This window comes from Acinonyx jubatus, chromosome C1 (genome assembly GCF_027475565.1).
Source record: "Acinonyx jubatus isolate Ajub_Pintada_27869175 chromosome C1, VMU_Ajub_asm_v1.0, whole genome shotgun sequence".
NCBI classification, from domain to species: Eukaryota; Metazoa; Chordata; class Mammalia; order Carnivora; family Felidae; genus Acinonyx; species Acinonyx jubatus.
The window spans coordinates 125,738,220-125,754,095 of record NC_069381.1 but is presented as its reverse complement, the minus strand read 5'-3'; the positions used below and the strand labels follow the sequence as shown (position 1 = coordinate 125,754,095).

The 15,876-nt window shown below is 40.7% G+C and overlaps 1 protein-coding gene across 9 annotated transcripts in view; it reads right to left on the bottom strand.

Annotated features, from left to right (window-relative positions):
- Positions 1–13,909, bottom strand: part of THSD7B (thrombospondin type 1 domain containing 7B) — a 1,235,876-nt gene extending 1,221,967 nt beyond the window's left edge. For 8 of the 9 annotated variants that reach the window (XM_053214976.1, XM_053214972.1, XM_053214981.1 and 5 more), the window contains exons 1-2: positions 13,868–13,894; positions 11,865–11,990 (exon numbers count right to left, since the gene is read on the bottom strand). The gene's annotated coding sequence lies outside the window, so the exon portion shown is untranslated. Of the gene's footprint in view, positions 1–11,864; positions 11,991–13,867 lie in introns of all 9 variants that reach the window. The other variant, XM_053214974.1, reaches the window with a different exon arrangement.
- Positions 13,910–15,876: the final 1,967 nt, after the last annotated feature.

Here is a 15,876-nt window from a genome sequence, read left to right as displayed (position 1 = left end):
AACCTGGACCCTCAGACCCCCAGGGCCTTCACCCCAGTTAAACTCCCCATGACCAGAATCCCTTGCTTTGCTAGGAGATTCAAGATATACTTGGGTAAACAGTTCAGGGCCTGAATATTTCTTAATTAATATTAAATTTTCAAGTGGAGGAATAGGGCCTCTGAAGAGTCATTTCAATGCAAAGCTATTTTTAATCACCTTGGGTCTTTATAATCTCCCACTCCCAGCACCGTAAATGTTGCTGAAAGAATGACACTGGCATTGGGCTGGAGGTGTAATTCAATTTCCCAAACTACATCCAAATGTGAAGAGCTAGCAAAAATGGAACATGGGATTGGGCCCATTTCCTGTAAGCACTTCCTGATTAGTGAGAAGGAGTGTGGAGACAATCTTTATGGCTGGGTTTTGTTTTCTAGGTTTTACACTAGAGGAAAGACTTGTGAATTGATACAAGGTCAAACATTTATAAGAAGAGAAAACCCTTGTAATGGAAAAAAAAAAGACAGAGAAAGAAAATCCCTTGAATAAGTATAAATATTGATTAGATTCTATATAAAAAGTGCCTGAAAATAAAATTATTTTCTAAAATTACCAGTATGCATTATTTATCATACATGTCACTGAGGTAGGAAAATAGCATATTATAGGAAATACAGAAGGTTATAGGTTTTTTTTGTTTTTTGTTTTTTAAGGGATAAGATGAGTCTCACAAGCAGCTAAGTTGCAGTATTAGCTGAACAGTATTGGCTGTCAGGATCCCTCTCCGATGATTAAAAGGTCACCCTCAGTTGTGATGACAACATAAAGAAGGATCCAGAGGACATGCTACTCAGGAAATCTACTCCAAAAGGGGAAGGGCATATCTTTCAGCAATAACAACATGTATCATGGCAATAACATCAATAGCAATTATTGTTCTGTTGTAAATAATTTTGCTTCATTTTCAATCATTTTTAAACTTTAAGGACTTTTATACTCATCATCAATTTGTCCTATGTCCACAACCTATGAGGCATATAGACCAGGTGACATGCCAATTTTATTTATTTATTGAGCACCTGTCATGTGCCAAGCAACAGGGAACAATGTTGAACAAAACAGAAATGTCCCCTGCCTGAATGAAGCCAACAGTCTTGCAGAAGGCAGATATTAAACAGTTATTCCACACGAAGCAAAACTTTTGCTCTTTGTGTCCGTCTTTGAACAATCATTAAAAGCCTGCTCCACACTACACTCTTGGTAGGCACTAGAATGCAAGGATGACTAAGACACAGCCCCAGAATAGAGGAACTTCCTGTCTAGGCAGGAAGAGACACTCAAACAAAAAAATAATGCTGTGGAAGGAGAGAGGACTTCAAAAAGGAGACATGTGAGCTGAATGTGAAAAAACTAGTAGGATGTTTGCTTTTCTGAGAAAGGGAGACTTCTAAACAGAAGAGGAAAAGAGCAGGCTATGCTCAGCTATGAAGGAGACTGAGGATTGGGGTGTGTGGGCAATGCATGGATGGCTGAGGAAATGAGGAGCTATAGGTGAGGCTGGCCAAGTAGATGTCTGGGCTAGCTTATTGGGCTTGGAATTCCTGTACCACAGAGTTGAAACATCATCTGAGCAGGAGGCTGCCTTTAAGGTCTTAGCAAAATATCCATATAATCAACTTTTCATTTTAGGAAAGAAAATTCTGTTTCCAAAAGAGTATGGATTTAAGGAAGAAGACACAGGGGTGATGTCAGTTAGGAGTTGCAATCTATAAAAGGACCATTCAAATAAAGATTTAAAAACAAGGAACAAAAAACTATATAGGAAAGAGACAGAATTGTTCAATAACAATAGGCTGACAATACTGTACTAAAAATGCCATCTACATTATTTCATTTAAGCCCCACAACACCATGACTAAGAAGGTTTTAATAGTCCCATTTTATAAATGGGGAAACTGAGGCACAGAGAACTTAGGTAATTTCCCCCAAGGTCACATGTCTAGTAAGAAGGTGGAGTCTGGGCTCAAAGCCACTCACCTATCACAATACCTTGCACAGACTGGACACTCAGTGAAAGTTTGTCCTGCCTAAGAGGGTTGCCCAGCAAGGAACAATTGCAGTGAATGGTGAGGGAGTTCATAGGAGAGAATGGGCGGAGTCACTCTTCCTCACCTGGTGACAGTCTTCACCCTGCACTCTCTGGAAGTATCATCCAGCCTCCCTGTCCTCTGATGGAGAAACACCCAGGAAGTAAACAAAGAGCAGTCTCTAGGAAGATCCACCAAAACCTCATTTACTGCACAAAGGGTGATAAAATGGCAAGAAACCGACCACTGGGAACAGAAAATGTGGATTCTGGCTGGGACTTCTCTTTCCACCTACTCTGCCTATTCAGCAGGCCCATACATCACTTTTCCTTCAGACTGTTAATTAGAAAGACACCCACCACCCTGACACAACACGTTAATTATGAAAACAGAGCACTGTGCACAACATAACATGGAAATGAAGTGACATGCATCCAATTAATTAAACTTTCACAGCTCCAATCGGTTTTAATTAGAGAAGCTATCCTTTTCACTCTTCTCTCAATCAATAAATGAACTTTGCGATACATACATATTTTTTAATCAATTAGCAAACAGGAGGAAAAAAAAGTATAAGTCTGTTGCTGAGGGCACCATGAATTCTTCCACAAGCTACACCTCTGTGTATTATCCATTTTATTCTTGGTTGAATTTACAAGCAACACAGGTTGAGTCCCTACAACTTGTTTCCAAGTTAAATGAAAAATGAAATCTGAGAAATAGCAGCCCCATTGTTTCCACTCAACCTTTTACCATTCTTGTTTATGGACCTAGAAAATGCACTGAGGACTCTAGGAATTAAGAAAGGTTCATAGTAATGTCAGTAGATGAGCTCAAACGCTGTGTTTTTTCAGGTCAGTATACTGTGTATCCTTGACTAAAGGAAAGCTCTTCCTCTCCACAAAAAGTATATCCTCTTTAACCAAGCATACAGCTTCTGGAGGGCTACCCACAGATCAGTGGAGGCCAGAGCAGGGAGAGACTCTGCCCCTCAGGTCAGCCAGTGCAGCCTTAGCAACTGATGCAATCACACTTGCAGCAATCAGATACATCTGCCCCCCCATGTGGTCTTGTCAACACCACACATCTGGTGCTTCCACAGATTGCAGTGTACTGTGGGCCTGTCTGATCTCCCAGGGGGAGAAGAGGAAGATCATAAGAATGGAATAAGCAAAAGGTCAGTACCCATAGAAGTCGAAAGGAACAGAAAAAGTGAAGCATAGAATGGGTTAGGCATTTCAGGAAGCTAAAGCATAGAATGAGACACAAAGGCAGGAAACTCATTTTATGTAATAATTGCCATATCCACCTTAAAATATAGAAGAAAAGGGAACCCTTCCAAATTCATTTTACAAGGCCAGCATTATCCTGATATCAAAACCAGACAAGGACACCACAAGAAAACAAAATTACAGGCCAATATCCCTGATGAACATAGATGCAAAAATCTGCAACAAAATATTACCAAACAGAATTCAACAATTCATTAAAAGGATCATACACCAAGATTGAGATTTATTTCAGAGATGGGGAGATGGTTCAACAACCACAAATCAATCTGATATACCATATTAACAAAATAAAAGGTGAAGATCATATAATCATCTCAAGGCACAGAAAAGGAATTTGATAAAATTCAACATCCAATTATGATAAAGACTCTCAACATAATCAAAGCCATTTATGACAAGCCCACAGCTAACACCATACTCAACAATGAAAAGTTTTCAGCTTTTCCCCTAAGATCAGGAACAAGACAAGGATATTCACTCTCACCACTTGTATTCAATATAATACTGAAAGTCCTAGACAGAACATTTAGGCAAGAAAAAGTAATAAAAGGCATCCAAATTAGAAAGAAGAAATAAAACTTCCACTATTTGCAGATGACATGATTTTAGATATAGAAAACCTCAAAGATTCCACCAAAAAGCTATTAGAGCTAATCAAGGAATTCAGTAAAATTGCAGGACATAAAGTCAACATACAAAAATCTCTTGCGCTTCTATGCATTAATAATGAACTATCAGAAAGAAAAATTAAGGAAACAATCTCATTTGCAATTGCATGAAAAAAAAAAAATAATACACCCAGGAATAAATATAACCATACCCTATACCCTAAAAACCATAAGACAGTGATGAAATAAACTGAAGAAAACAAAAATAAATGGAAATATATTCTTTGTTCATGGATTAGAAGCATTAATGTTGTTGAAATGTCTATACTACCCAAAGGCATCTACAGATTCAATGAAATCTCCATCAAAATCTCAATGGCATTTTTCACAGAATTAGAACAAATAATTCTAAAATTTGTATTAGAGCTACAAAAAGCCTGAATAGACAAAGGAATCTTGAGAAAGAAGAACAAAGACAGAGGTATTTAAAACTACACTAGATTTAAAACTACAGATTTTAAAACCCCCAGATTTAAAACTACACTATACAAATCAAAACCACACTCAGATATCACCTCACGCCAGTCAGAGTGGCCAAAATGAACAAATCAGGAGACTACAGATGTTAGCTAGGATGTGGAGAAACGGGAACCCTCTTGCACTGTTGGTGGGAATGCAAACTGGTGCAGCCGCTCTGGAAAACAGTGTGGAGGTTCCTCACAAAATTAAAAATAGACCTACCCTATGACCCAGCAATAGCACTGCTAGGAATTGACCCAAGGGATACAGGAGTGCTGATGCATAGGGGCACTTGTACCCCAATGTTTACAGCAGCACTCTCAACAATAGCCAAATGATGGAAAGAGCCTAAATGTCCATCAACTGACGAATGGATAAAGAAATTGTGGTTTACATACACAATGGAATACTACATGGCAATGAGAAAGAATGAAACATGGCCTTTTGTAGCAACGTGGATGGAAATGGAGAGTGTGATGCTAAGTGAAATAAGTCATACAGAGAAAGACAGGTACCATATGTTTTCACTTTTATGTGGATCCTGAGAAACTTGACAGAAGACCATTGGGGAGGGGAAGGGGGGGGAAGTTAGAGAGGGAAGGAGGCAAACCATAAGAGACTCTTAAAAACTGAGAACAATCTGAGGGTTGATGGGGGGGGTGGGGGGGGTAGGGGGGAGGAGAAAGTGGGTAATGGGCATTAAAGAGGGCACCTGTTGGGATGAGCACTGGGTGTTGTATGGAAACCAATTTGACAATAAATTTCATATTAAAAAAATTAAAAAAATAAAACTACACTACAAAGCTATAGTAACCAAAACAGTATGGTGTTGACATAAAAATAGACACACAGATCAACAGAACAGAATAGAGAGCCCAGAAAAAAACAAACAAAAACGAAAGTCACATATATAGTTAACTAATTTGTGACAAAAAATCCAAGAATATATATACACTGGGAAAAGGACAGTCTCTTCAATCAATGGTGTTGAGAAAACTGGGCAGCCACGTGCAAAAGAATGAAACTAGACTACTATCTTGCAACATAGACAAAAAAAAAAAAAAAAACACTCAAAATGGATTGAAGACTTAAACATAAGACCTAAAACCATAAAACTCCTAGAAAAAATTATGGGCAGTCATGCAAGACGTCAGTCTTGGTGATGATTTTTTAGATTTGACACCAAAGGAAAAATAAATAAGTGGAGGGACACCTGGATGGGTCAGTAGATTAAGTGTCTGACTTTTAATTTTGGCTCAGGTCATGATCTCACAGTTCAGGAGACTGAACCCCGCACTGGGCTCTGTGCTGACAGCATGGAACCTGCTTGGGATTCTCTCTTGCCTGCTCTCTTTCTGCCCCTCCCCTGCTCATGCTCTCTTTCTCAATAAATAAATAAACATTAGAATATAAAACCACTGGCATATTTAAAAGATAGCTTTACATAAATAAATAAATAAATAAATAAATAAATAAATAAGACTGCATTATACTAAAAAGCTTTTGCACAGTAAAGGAAATGATCAACAAAATGAAAAGGCAACCTACTAAAAGGGAAAATATATTAATCATATATCTGATAAAGAATTAATATCCAAAATACATAAAGAATTTATATAACACAACACCAAAAAAATTCCTATTAAAAAATTGGTAAAGGATCTGAATAGACCTTTTTCCACAGAAGACATGGATGGCCAACAGGTGTATGACAAGATGCTCAATATCATTAATCATCAGGGAAACATAAATCAAATCCACAACGAGATGTCATTTCATACCTGTTATAATGGCTCTAATCAAAAAGACAAGAAATAACAAGTATTGGTGAGGATGTGGAGAAAAGGGAATTCTTGTGCACTGTTGGTAGGAATGTAAATTGGTGCAGCCACTATGGAAAACAGTATGGAGTTTTCTGAGTGAAATGAATGAATGAATGAGTGAATGAATAAAGAACTACTCTTTGATCCAACAATTCCAATTCTGGGTATTTAATGGAAGGAAACAAAAACACTAACTTAAAGAAATAGATGCACTGCCCTCCCATGTGCATTGCAACATTATTTATAACAGCCAAGACATGGAAGCAACCTAAGTGTCCATTAATGTCCATTAATGGATAAAGATGAATGGAATATTATTCAGCCATAAAAAAGAAGGAAATCTTGCCATTTGCAATAACATGGATGGACTTTGAGAACATTATACTAAGTGAAATAAGCCAGACAAAGAAAGACAAATACTGTATGAGCTCACTTAAAGGTGAAATCTAAAATAAAAACTGAACTCAAAGGCACAGAGAGCATGTTGGTGGTTACTCCCTACCAGAGGCAGGGAGTATGGGTGAGCAAAATGGGTGAAGGTTAGAAAAAGGTATAAACTTCCAGTTATAAAATAAATAAGCCCTGAGGATATAATCTAGAGCAAGGTTACTATAGTCAATAATATTATATTGCATGTTTGAAAGTTGCTAAGAGAATAAATCTTAAAAGTTTCCAAAACAAAAAATGAAATAACTACATGTGGTAATGGATGTTAACTACACTTATTATGGTTCTATTTCTCAATATATACAAGTATCAAATCATTATATTGTACACCAGAAACAAATAGAATGTTACATGTTAGTTATATCTCAATTAAAAAATACTATTCTGGGTAGTAATAAAAGCAAAACAAACACAATAGAGGAGACCTATACAAGGTCCTAGGGAGGAGCTAAAGTGCATAAGTTCATAAATGTCTACATCTGCATCATTGACAGACACAGCTAATCAATCACAGCCCCTTTCCCACTGATTCCAGAAATGACTTCAGAAATCCTATCAATTGCTCTGATTTCAGAAACCTTGACTCAAACTGGCTTAAACAATATGGAAATGTATTCTCTCACATAATAGAAAGTCTAGAGGGCCAGAATGGGGGTGGATTGAGGGTTGGTTGATTCAGTAGCTCAATGGAGTTGTCAAGGACCCCATTTCTCTCCATCTGTCTCTTTTGCCATCCTCAAAGTTGGCTTAATATTCATTCCAGTTGCAAGATGGCGGTAGCAGAAATCATATCCAAGATGACAAGGTCCAGAGGATACAGACAGTTCATACTTCCCCACTTGTAGGAGAAAAGTTAGCTTTCCCTGAAACCATCAGCAGGCTTCTTTTCACAACACAGTATTCAAAGGTAGGTTGCTTGCCCTTTCCTAAATTATTCACTGTCCAGGGAAGGAGATGCTTTAGACTCATTCACCTTAACTGGAATGGATGTTAGGGAATCAATCATTGGGTTATTCCCTAAGGAAATCTCATTCTTCACAGCATCATGGAACCCACTACTAACTACTGATCAAAATTGGCACCAGAGATCAATCTCCTGGCCATCTTGGACTGGGAGAAGAGTCAACCATTGGGGAACTAGAGAGCATGGCTTAGTAAGGGTGAGGGAGTGAGAGCAACAGAGGGGAAATTATTTGGTTTGTAAAAGAATTTGAGAATTTGAGTTTTTGGAGTTGAGGAGGTTTCCATCATCCCCCTATCCCCAAAGACCTGGAACAACCCATCCAAACTTTGAAAGAAAAGGTTTTCAGTATATATGATGCATTTCAACGGAAGCTGTAGTTCCATATTATTGGCAATAATTCAGGTAAATATATACACCCTCAGGTAAGGATTCTAAGTCAGCCATCAGCTTACACAAGAAAGGTGAAATGGGAGCCACAGATCTAGAATCCAGGACCTCAGAGAGTGACTACAAACAACATTCACAAGGACACTCAGAGAAATTTGGTACTTAAAGGACAAAACCTTTGCCAGTCTCTACTTCTGGTAGAGACCTCCACTTTTTCTGAGTGGTGATCCTTCTCCTTGGTTTGAGGTGAGAAGGAAACTAATAATAGGAATAATAATAATAATTTGGTAAGAATTATTATCAAATATTGAGGGAAAGCAGGAAGAAGAGAGGTAAGAATAGGTGACCATGGTATAAATGACCCAATTACTCATTTTTTACAGTGTAAATGTAAAAATATAATCTAGTGCTCATAAATCAAGAAATAGAGGTATAACATATACTACAGAGATAATCACCAGAAGCATTAAACCATAAACAGGTCAATTCTGGGACTGGGAAGGGGTAATGATCACACAAAAGACTGCTTCTTGCCATCACTAAGATCTTCTTTACTATTTATTACTTTGATAAATATTTAAAACAAAATATCTGAGTAGATAAATTTAAATAATTGTTCACTCTCATATCCCCACTGCCTGACACATAGTAAGTATTCAATAATTATTTGTTGAATGAATTGATGCAATGTCCCAAATAAGAGCAACTGATGAGCACCCAGCTAAGTATGTTACAAAGCTGAGTTTTGCCCTTGGGCTTTCTCAGATGAGATGGTACAGGAGCACCTACCCGAGCATCCCTAGACTCTCAGTTTGGGCCTCACTTAGTGCAAATCTAGAAGAGCAATATTGAATGGTCTGTCAAATTGAAATTTCAACATCAAAGAGCATCTTTCTCTGTCTGTCTCTCTCTAATGAACATCTCTTCTTACTGGTCATGTCCCTCACTTTCACAGTATCCTATTGAGTGAGTCCATTTTTTTGCTCTGGGTGTAAACCAGGTACCCAGCTGAATGGCAGCATTCAGAGTTGTCAACATGAGTAATCAACGCACAGGGTGATCTTTATTGGGGAGTCAAAAGAAACCATTGTCATCTACTGCTATCTAGCAACTTTATCAGAGGGTCTAATGCCTAGAGATAATCAAATGTCTACAATAGATTACAACGTAGAGCAGCTCACTCAACATACTCTGCACAAGCCCCCCACCCATCCATGGGCATTGACAAAGGAATTTTTTCAATGAGTGATTTTCCTGAGGGTTTCCAGGGAAAGAACTTTCTCAAAAGTGATGGAATGTTCTTCAAAAGCACAGCGGGAAAATCCCTTTGAAGACTAGTACACCCCTGACAGGTTACCTCCTTATGTTTCCCTTTGATGACTCTGAGAGGCCTTTAAGTTATAAACAAGTGTCCTGGGGTGCCTGGGTGGCTCAGTAGGTTGAGCATCTGACTCTTCATTTCAGCTCAGGTCACGACCCCAGAGTTGTAGGAGTGAGCCCTGCAACAGGTTCTGCACTGAGCATGGAGCCTGCTTGGGATTTTCTCTCTCTCTCCTTCTGCCCTTCTCCCCCAACCCCAAAAAATAAAAATAAGAAAACAAGTGTTCTGACATGGTGATTTCCAGTACATACTGGGCAGGAGCTCTTTGAATATGAAATATATAGAAAATTTAAAACTTAATGGGTTATAGAATGGTTTTGCAATGTGACAATCACTGACATTGGGGTTATATATTTTACTTAAAAGTGTGTACTATACATTAATGAAATGTTCGAAGTACTTGGATTGATTCTTTAAAAAAAAAAAGAAGAAAAGAAAAAGTAAAAAAACTGCTGATTTAATTCTCTCTGGGATATCTCCTAACTGGAGCTCACCATCTGTCTATGAGGTCCACCCCTGCCTCACGGCTCAAAAGAAATCATTTGGCCTGAGCAAAACAGGCTTGGAGTAGATCCTTCCAGACTGCCTATGAGGAGGCACACACCAAATACTCTGCTTCAAGTGAGGTGGAGTCTTCCTCTGGGGTCCACAGAGTTGTTTCTCTACTTGTTTCTGCTGCAGGGGACTGCACCATCAGGAATGGCTGTGTCCTCTCTATCTCCCTGACTCACCCAGTGCTACTCAGAGGATCTAGGGGTTCTGACAGCAAAACTTGTGTGAGGGTAAATCCACTATGAGCCGCTATTTACCCTTTGTTATCACAAAAGAATGACTTTGAAGGACTCATGAGGTGACAAAGAACCTCGTGGCTAAAGCGCAGGCATGAAACCCTCACACACACCACCACCACAGATTCAAGCTGCGGGTGAACTTGTGGTGAGACTTGTGGTCTCAGACTTCTGCTCCAATAAAAACAAGTCTGTCCCAGTCATTTGCAAAGTGGGCATGCCAGATACTTTATTATCTGGTCCAGCTTTACTCCTGGGACACGACACACAAATGATCAGCCTAAAAGGACATCCAGGCACAGACTGGGAACGTCTGTCCTGATGAATGGCCGATGTTGCCAGCTGGCCTGGGGTTCTCACTCAGCTTTAGCCAGAGACAAAACTAGGCAGTACTGAGGTGCTGCCATTTATATGACCTGACCTCATGCTTAAGGTGCTTCAGTTAAGGCATCACATGGCACTACTGTGAAATTGAGCTGAGGACAGCTCCAGTCATGATCCCTGAGATCACAGGTCCTTTGTCACTCAAGGCACTTATGCCAACAACAATGCAACATCTGTGCATTGATGGATAGTGAAGACATCCCTCCTGGGGAGAGATGACAACTGATCATTTGAATGATCTCCTTTCCAGCCTTCCTCTTCCTATCAGAGTGCCACAAAGAGGAGAGCCCGCTAATGGTTTAGGGGTACCACAATTACTGCTGTTTCCACGGCAGTATAATACAGATTCAACTTCAAAGAAAGAGTACCCCTTGCTGGTTAATGTTGGCGAGGCAGAGGAAGCAAAGAAGGAACCGGAGAGATGGTTGTGTAAGATGGGGGGCTCTGGCTGAATTAGCCATGTGTCACAGTGATTTACAGTGGAGCTCTTCTTGGATCAGTTTCACACTAATAATGATTTATTTATGGAAGACTCCACAGTGCCTGCCTGTTTTATTGCTACACAACACAGCAAGAAGATCCTTAGAATATTTCTTAGAAGACAGAAGATGTTCCTCCACATCGGAGATACTAAAAATCTGAGATGTCCAGGTTTCCTTCCCACAGGGGCTTGGACTCAGGTCATGGACTGTAGTGGGCCTGCCTTACCACCAGAGGGTGCCCTGTGGTCACTTTTTCCTCTCCCTCTCAGCTCTAGGTTAGGTTGGATGACCCTCTTGAGTTTGGGGAGAACCAAGTGTCAAGTACATCACAGAAATTAATACAAAGGGTTTTTTGCTCCTGTTGTTGTTCCTAGGAATGCCTCCCGGGATGATGTCAGTCAGACTTTCACCATACACAGTCATTCTGTTCTGGGCAATGTCCTTGGACCCACACTATTATGAATCCTAAGCAAGTAATAGTTCTCTGAACACTGTGTTTTCATTACAGCAGCTGTTCATGTTTCCAAAGTACTTATTTCAAAACAATACACTATTTAAATATCTGTGATTCCAGGATGCATGGCACAAGGGGAGAAAAGAGAATCTCTCACCAGCCCATCAGGGTTCATCAGTCTAACAAGACATGGCCCACCATTGCTATGAGTTTCCCATACAGGTTTGGAACGGGGGAACCCATTTCAAAGGTCCAATTCCCACCAATACCTTATCTGCTCTTCTATCACTGGCCTTCCCAGCCACCTTCTTCCAATGGACAGATAATGGTGATTAACTTCCTAGGACACACAAAGCTATCAGCTGCATTAACGGAATCAACAGGTTTGGCCATTCCTGTGACAAAAGATAAATTTACAAGCTGGATGGCTATAGTTCATACGGCCTATAGCCATGGACCTGAATTTTCTCTGTGTAAAATGTACTGGTTCATCAGAAAGTGTGACTGTTCCCCTTCACTTCCCAGCCATCATTGTCTTCTCTGACCCCTCTCCAAAGCCCCCCAAATCACAATACCATCCACTTAGTGTGTTCATATGTACTCCTTTCTAATTTTTCCCACATTTTCACTGCATTATCTCACTGGCATCTCGTAACACAAGGTTGAGGTGAAGAGAGAAGGTATTGGTGAACTTTTCCGATTCTTGCAAGCAAAATCTGTTGGTCTGCTCCATGTTTCCATATGTTGCATAGCCCTTTATTATAAGTATCTTTGCTCTTTTAGAACTTCTCCTTTATCAAGTTCTACCATTGTGTGCTCCCCTAAGGCAAGGACCAGATCTATCTAACCATCTTTATATCCCCACCCAAAGCTTTGCAAAATTCTTGACATACAGTAAGAATTTAGTTAATTGTCTGTTCATTTAAATTACTATACCCATTTGATAAATAAGGTAATCAAGTCAACCAGAGGGGCTAAGTGACACCACTGCCCAGACTGAGTAATGGAATGGTCCAACTCGGGGAATAAACAATCAGTGAAGAAATGTGTGTCGGATTCTGACTCTGGAACAAGCACCCCAGTAAATGCAAAACATAAAATAACAAGACATGGTCACATTCCTAGATTCCCATCCAGTGACTGGTGGGGTCCTTTAATTTCTTTGGGTTTCAGTTACACTTTCTTATAGCAGTTTAGAGGATAATATCTATAATGACTCATTTAGCTCTAACACTCTACTACCTTCTCAATATTCTCGCTGGGGAGACACTGCATATACTTTTGCAGAGATGTATGACATACAAACCAGCATACATGTGTCACAAGAGAATAACAAAAAAAACGCCATATTGCCACATGGAGTCAAGGTCGAGAGAACAGTTCAGACGCATGTTGAGAAAAGTCTGGAGAAGAGCACTTGGAGAGTGGAAAAGGTAAGAAGCTCTACCAAAGCGGGGCTAGAGCTGAGGCCAGAGCTGAAATTTACACAGACAGGGGTAATTGAAGGAGGGAGGCCAATGCAATGGCATGGGGGAAGCACAAAGTATGCATTCAGAGGGCAGTATCAGGAAGCAGGGGAACAGCTCTTCCCGTGGTCAAAGAGAGGGGCTTTCCCTTCGTGAAAGACAGGTTTGTGTTTAAAAAATAAATACATAAGCCTGTCTCTACTTCAGCCAGTGTCTTTTCCTGTCTTATCGGAACTCATGCCCATTTCACCTCTTCTTGCTGTCAAACCCCCCAATCTAATTAGGCTTCACCCTACTGTTCAGTCTCATGGTATTCTGAACTTTTACTGCATGGCAAAAGTCTTAATTACACATGTATGCAGGCTATTATTTATCCCCTACGAGACCACAAGGCCTTGGAGAGCAAGATTGGTATGCTTTGCTGAATTCATCACACCTAGATTACAATACATGTTCAGTAAATGTACACTGAATTCATAAATGAAAATCGGCAAAATTTGGAAAGCGGCTCCATGTAACGTCAGGGCTACTTTCCAGGTCCCAGTCGCTGGTGCTGCCTCAGCAGCTGATCCCAAAGTCAACTGAGGACATACATGACAGGTGCAGAGGCGGCCCAGGCGGCAAATCTGGACCTGTGCCTTGGGTTTGAGAAATATCACTGCCTAGTTTCATCAGCTGCCCCGCCTTTAGTGTGCTATACCACATCCCCTCCCCATTTCCTCTCAGCCAAAACGGAAGATACACTCCTTTCCAAATGCACTTCTCCTGATGAACTTCAGATCCCCTCCCAGCCTCCCCAAACTCACCAGTTCAGGCATCTTGCCTCAGACTCAGTCTCGTAACGAATGACTTTGTCCGCATCTAAAGCTATTATAGAGCAGAGTCATCTGACCCATGCCCCCACCTGCAGGTCCCTCAGGCTATTTCTGTTCTTAAAAAACTGAAGGAACTCAGACTCAGAAAGAATAGGTGACTCCATGAAGGTCACACAGCTAAGAATCCATGCAAGGGAATCTAAAGAGAAAAACTCTTTATGGTACCACTAGTGAATATTCAGTGCTTGCCATAAACCAGGAATTCTGCTAAATGCTTTCTTGCATTATCCCTGTTAATCCTCTGAAGAGTCTGGCTTGCGATAGGTATATTATTAATCCCATTTTACAGTCAGACCTGAGTCACAGATTAGTTACCTAAATAGCCCAAAGTCCTTCAGCTTAAGGAAGAAGAAGATGTGGATTCTAACTCAGGACCAAATCGGACCCCATGGCCTGAACTCGTTCCCCTATGTAGTCATCACTCTGATAATGAGATGGATTTTTCCCTCTCCCATACTCTCACTCGATTATAAACTTGCTCAGCAATCAGGCCATACTGTGGGAGAACTGACCCATGGTTCGTGAAAGTATTTCAGAGTAAGACTCCCCCATAGCAATCTTTCTTCAGAAAAATTAAAACCTCAGTCTCCAGTATCCCACGCTCAACCTCCCTACTTCTCCACGTACCCCTTCTTTCTTGCTTTCCAATCCTCAACAAAGCGGGGCCCTCCATACCTCCACAACAGCATCCACCCAGGCCTCCCCTCCTTCCTCCCAGTTACTTCACCACCAAACTTTCCCAGCAGGAGTGATCAAACAAACCCAGTGACTGTGGCTAGCATGCACCTACCACACATTGGGGCATACCTTTAAAATTCAAGCACATCCTATCTCAGCCAAATCATCCAGGCCCAGTTTCATCAATTCTGTCATAAAGGCTTGTGTTTGGTTCTCAGAGGTAGTCATCTGATGCAGCTGCTCTAGGCCAGCATTTCTGCTGCCCTGGTACTTAACAGAGTTTTTATAGCCCTGGGGGTGCCCTCCAATGGGGGCTTGAGTACTCGTATTTAAACACAACCAACTTAACAGGGAGAAGATAGCCCAGAGCACAAAGGCTGTGGGTGTGTTCCTCATTGCCTCTTCCAGCCCTAGCCCTCTGAAACTGAGAGTTGACTACTATATACTGAGTGCATACTGTGTGCCTTACCTACCTTTTTTATAAGTTTATTTCAGAGACAGAGCGTGCACATAGGGGAGGGGGAGATAGAGGGAGGGGGAAGAGAGAGAAAGAGAATCCCAAGCAGGCTCCACTAACAGTGCAAAGCCCAACATAGGGCTCAATGGTGAGATCATGACCCAAGCAGAAATCAAGAGTCAGAAGCTTAACAGACTGAGCCACCCAGGAGGCCCTACCATTATTCATTTGATCCTTAAAACCACTGTATGAAGTAGGTTTCACTGCTCCAAATCTACCAGTGAAGAAAATGAGATACAGAGAGATCAAATAACTTCCCACAAGGTATAAAGGATTCAGGGGCCAGCTCTGCCTGACCCCAAAGCTTTGAGTATTTACCACACTCAGCTCCCTCACCCACCCTCCCTGTAAGGCTTAAGATTTTACAAAGCAAAATCTAGCTCTTACCTTCCCAGACAATGCCTGCTAGAAGATCAGTCAGAGGAGCTGTGTGTAGTCAGCAGATAGTAGAGAGGGCATATGACATACAAGCAGACATTTGTATTCTTACCTGCCATTAGAGTGCTGCTCCCAGCTCTGACATGTCTTACTGCATAATTGTGCCCACAAATCCAGTGTGATTTGCTGTTCTGCTTATTTATTCTTTGCATTAGAATTGTTTGGATTCGTTGGACCAACGAAACTTATAAATGGCAAATTAAACAAGAGAGGGATGTGCTGAATGCAAGCAATATTGGTCAGACTGAGACAACGTAGAGCACCAAACACGTCTTTTAATATATAGCCTCAAATTCCGAGACTATTG